A 5,312-nucleotide genomic window follows, 5' to 3' on the forward strand; every position below is an offset into this window, starting at 1 on the left:
ATTTCCAGCAATATCCCCATTAAAACACAAACTGCCCATGTCGCACATCAAAGCATACGCATGAAATAGCCTCAAACTCTAAGAAGTTCTCAAGCCTCATTTTTCTGACCTGGCCTAGCTGTGAATTTCTATCCCCCTCAGAGGAAATACATTTTTGGCCACCCGTGTGTATATGGTGACAAGGAAGTTTAGAGAGAGAGAAACTTAATCCTTTAGAACACAGTTGAAGGAAGTGGAGCTGCAGGACTGGGAGAGGGGGCAGGATCAGCAGAAGCAGGGATGTGTTAGCCAGAAAACCTCAGCGTGACTCCCAGATCCAAGCAGGGGGCATGGGGCTGGTGGCTCAAAACCCAAAGAAGACAGGCTTTCAAAGGCGCTGAGGGGATTTAGATACATCTTGGAAGACATGTTTAAGTCCTCTAGGCTGCTTTGGAAATCCCAGCCTATATCCCCTGTAAGCTGAGTGTTAGAGAAAAGAAGCTGCCCCCTCCCAGTAAAAAAGTTTGGCCAGGCCGCTCTTGTTCTGCAGTACTCCTTGAGAGAAACCGGCCGCACCCTTCCTGCATACCATTGCCTTTAGAAAAAGGAAAGGTGTGAAAAGGGGAAAATAGCCTCAGACTCTCCCACCCGTCACCTTGGCGTGAGAACTGCTGCGGGGCTTACCTGGTCGCATGAAACCTGCACAGTTTCGGCCCAACCCCTGGGACACAGACCCCCCCCACTTGGTGACCATTGGGCCATATATGGTAATATGCAAGTGTGGGAAAGCGATGTGCAGATTTGGGGATAAATACCCATGGCACAGTTCGCTCTAGGAGGTCTTCGCAACACACGTACCACCGTGCGTGTGCCTTCTCGTACACTTCAAAGCGCTGCCGGCCTGATCAACCGACCAGCCACCTCCCCCGACTCTCGGGCCTAACCAAGGCCTTCACAACTGAACCGATATCTGTGAAATGTTTCGTGTGCTGTGTAAGTTGGTATGTATGATTTGATTTTTTCCTGTTGTATAAGCTTAGCGTTGTAGTTGTTTTTGGGTAGTGCATAAGAGTTTGTAGTTATCACTGTTATTTTATTACTGTAGCTGGATATTTTAAGATTAGAGACTATTCCCCTTGCCATTCCCATCCTTATATCTCTGACACGTTTTACTAGAAACCATAGAATAAATATAATAAATACTGTAAATTCATTATTAACACGGTCTATTAAAAATCTTAGAATAAATACTATAAATTCACCATTGTCATAAATAAATATTTTTTACTTGATAAAACTGTCCACCTGGTTCTGTTCTCCCCCCCTCGGGTATTCATCATCGGACCTGTGATTCTCACGACACTGAGCATGTCTGAGCTGGAGTCAGGGAGCTGTCTGGACAGAATCTCGTCATGGAAATTTTAGTCGCTTTCCAAGATACAACCACACTCTGGTCCTCCAGAGAGCTTGTTCCATGGACTCTGGAGGGATTCCCTGCTGCACGTATGAAACTTGGAGGCTTCCTAGCTACTTGTGTCCCAGAACATCCAGCATTTACCATTTTTTGTAAGGTCTGGTCCATGCTGGGAGTTTAGGCTGAACTTAGCCGCATTAGGTCAACTTTCTAAACAGTGAGTCCACATCACCAAGCCAGTCCATTGACTTTAAGGGCCATTAAAACTGATGTTGGTACACCTGCTTTTCATGAAGAGTAATGCTAAATTTGACTTTGCATAGTCAACTTTATGGTGATGCAGACGCAGTGCTGTGAAAGTTGGTGTTCTTGGCCTCCAGGGGTGTGTCTAAACTACATGGCTCCATCGATAAGGCTGGTCGGCAGAGGGAAATGAAGCCGCGATTTAAATAATCGCGGCTTCATTTAAATTTAAATGGCTGCCGCGCTGAGCCGACAAACAGCTGATCAGCTGTTTCTCGGCTCAGCGCACTAGTCTGGACGCTCCCGCGCCGACCTGAAAGCCCTTTATCGACCTCCCTGTTATGCCTGGTAGGATGAGGTTTACTGGGGAGGTCGATAAAGGGCTTTCATGTCGGCAGGGGAGTGTCCAGGCTGCCCCAATCTGCTGACAAACAGATGATCGGCAGAGCGGGGTAGCCATTTAAATTTAAATGAAGCTGCGATTATTTAAATTGTGGCTTCATTTCCCTTTGCCAAACAAACAAATCTACATGGCTCCGTCGACGGAGCCATGTAGTCTAGACATACCCCAGGAGGTGTCCCACAGTGCTCTGCAATGACCGCTCTGGCCAGGACTTTCAACTCTACTGCTCTCAAAGTGAACAGGAAAAGCCCCTGGAAAATTTGACTTTAATTCCCTGTGTGGCCAGCGTGGCAAGCAGACCTCAAAGCAGGCAGCACACCCGACCATGAGTTCCCAGATGAGCTCCAGCATTGAGCGTGCAGGAGAACCCGGAGACCTTGTTGCCATCTGGGGAGAGGAACCTGTCCGGGTAGAACTACAAACCAGCAAAAGGAAGGCAGAGCTCTGTGCCAAGACAGAGACAAAGGGCACAGAGCAGAAAGGACACACCAGGGACGCCCAGCAGTGCCATGTGAAAATAAAGTTGCTGAGACCGTCCTACCAAAAGACAAAGGAGGCAAACGTGACCATCGCCACAAACATGCCACTTCTGTGAACAACTGCATGTGATTCTTGGGGGGGGGAGGGAAACCGAGCAGCATCTGTGGCTAGTCTGTGGATTCCTCCCAAGATGCAACTCGGGTAGCAGCATGGAGGACAGCACGGAGAAAGAGGAGAATGGGCAGCAGGCAGGCAGGACAACCAATCTCACCAATAGCCAGGAGCTTTTTATAACTTTGGAGACAATCTCTTCCTCCCGGGACATCTTACTGCCAGGCACTGATGCCGGGAAGGGCACTGTGACGGGGCCCCGCACTAAAACCCCCGCGGCAAAAGCCCTATTCGGACGGCGGGGAAGCACCGCGGACCAGCTGACTGCCTCAGGTGCGGTGGCAGCAGCACAGACGCTGCAAGAGGGGTGGAGCCAGCTGGTGACATCAGGATGATGTCCCCTCCAGCGCCGGGCACGGCGGGAGTTTTAAACGCCACCCCGGGCTGTGTCAGGGAAGAGGGGGGTGTGGAGGAAGACAAACGGCGGGGGATTGGCGTGGAAGGCAGGACTTTGTGGACCTCCGTGGAGCAACGGGGTCCAGAAGGTCATCTGGAGCGAAGAGCAGCTGGCCAACGGAGGGCTGGGTAAGCCAGCAGCCGGGAAGGGGAGACAGCACGGAGAGGAAGTAGCCCAGGGCAGGGCCATAGAAAAACCCCGCAGATAGGCAGGTTTCGGCAGGACACCTCTGTCAGCCAGACCCGGACCAAACCCGGTCCGTGTCCTTTAGGTCCCTGGGCTGGGGCCTGGAAGTGAGGGTGGACGAGGGCCCCGCCCCCCTCTACCCTCTCTACCCTTCGCCCCCCCTCGGAACAGCTAAGAAAGAAACGCCCACGAAAGCAACCAAGGGGCTTTTTAGACTGGTGCCGCCGGGAACCAGCAGGCGAAGCACGTCATAGACACGTCATGGGGGGCGACGATAAGGGCGCGGAACAAGGGGACACCAGACTATTCCGCCCACGCTCGGACGCCCCGAACTATCCCCGGAAGGGGTAAAGCCCAGGCTGTGTGGGCACTGTTGGAGGACAGTGGCCCGAATCGAATAGCGTCGCCGCCGGCAGAGCCAATTCCCCAAAGTCGATGACGGGCGACACTGTAGGGGCAGTCGGAACCCCTACAAGCACTTAGGCGCTCACTCTGGTGGGTTAAGGCAATTGGGTGTGATATGTGATGTGCTCTGTGCCTACACAGCAGGGCCTCCCCAGAATAGCTAGTTAACACATCTGGGCTGTGTCTACATTCCGGAAAAGGGATGCTAATGAGACACTTCGGAATTGCAAATGCCGCGGGGGATTTAAATATCCCCCGCGGCATTTGCATGAACATGGATGCCGCTTTTTTTCGGCTCGGGGTTTTGCCGGAGAAAAGCGCCAGTCTAGACGGGATCTTGCATAAAATAAACCCTTTTCCGGAAGATCCCTTATTCCTACTTTCAGGCTCCTGTCTCTCAGATGGCTGGTCTACAATCACATTTTCCATACCACCTTAAACAAACAAAAGTCCTGATTCCATTCCTTGGAGGTGTAATCGATAGCGTAAATCTGTCACAGACCAAGATGTTGCTTAGCTAAAGAACCCCCCCACCCACCCCCACCACTCAATTGCCTTGTCCAATTACTCAAATTGCCCTCTAAATTCCTCTTTTCCCAAGGCAGAACTCGAATGACATTTGGAGCAGAAGAAAGTTTCCTCAGAAAGTTAATGAAGCTTCATGAGAACAGGATTTGGGATGGAAAAAGGTCTCTCAACCTTTGGGACTTGGAATAAAACCTCCGAAGACCTTTTTGGATCCGATAGAATTCAAAACATGTTGTTTTTTCCGTCCTGCTGTACGAACATGCAAAAGGTCATGCATTAAAATAATGAAACAGCTGCCGTCTGGACCATTAGCTGGCAAAGAGCGTGCCACAGGAACTGCAATTTGGTATTTGTGTGTGTAGGTTAAGGGAAAACATCGGTCCCAGCGTGAGCTCTTCGGAGGGATGCTGTGAGGCAGCGTCTGAGACGTTGTGCCAGACGGAAGAACTTGGAAAACGTCATGTTTTCATGCACATCCTTCTGTGAAATCACAAGTGCTTAGGTAGGGCTCAGGCCTCGGCTTGGCTTCAAACTGAGCTCCACCTAGCTACATTGCTCAGAGCGGGGGAGATGTGCCAAGGCTGCTGGACAAATTTTTGTGGACATAGCTCCTGCTGCTGAAAGAGTTGAATTAACTCCACGGGCGGAGGAGGGAATGGGGGTCTCGCTGGTGCTTGCACTGGGATGCACGTTGGACGGGGCTGCGGCAATCAACACGTCAGTAACTAACAGAGCTTAGTTGCATTTCATGAAGACAAAATCACTCAGGTTTCTCCCTGGCTTGGGATCTGGCATCAGGCCTGTGATGTTCACCTAATGCCTGTGCCACGCAGAGCCTGGCTCTGGGTGCCAGCACTGCACACACGGCAGAAAAGCGGCAGCATTCGAGGCCCCGACAGCTCCGCAGGCAGCAATAAACCATCTTGTTAGTCTTTAAAGTGCTACATTGTCCTGCATTTTGCTTCAGCTACCCCAGACTAACACGGCTACATCTCTATCACTTTCCTTCTGCTGGGACTCTTCTCCGGGCTCAGCGGCTAAGTGGTGTCTGCTGTAGCCTCTTCCTCTTTATGCTGGCTCCGAATGAGTCGAACTTCGAGCCCCCA

General features: G+C 51.2%; 1 long non-coding RNA gene across 1 annotated transcript; it reads left to right on the top strand.

The window, feature by feature from the left end:
• The first annotated feature begins 802 nt into the window (after nucleotides 1–802).
• Nucleotides 803–4,500, top strand: LOC149525998 (uncharacterized). The gene is made up of 2 exons (XR_016348577.1): nucleotides 803–980; nucleotides 4,280–4,500. It is a non-coding gene; the product is annotated as an uncharacterized LOC149525998 (long non-coding RNA).
• Nucleotides 4,501–5,312: the final 812 nt, after the last annotated feature.

Source organism: Pelodiscus sinensis, chromosome 1 (genome assembly GCF_052426305.1).
Source record: "Pelodiscus sinensis isolate ZL-2025 chromosome 1, ASM5242630v1, whole genome shotgun sequence".
In the NCBI taxonomy this organism is placed as follows: Eukaryota; Metazoa; Chordata; order Testudines; family Trionychidae; genus Pelodiscus; species Pelodiscus sinensis.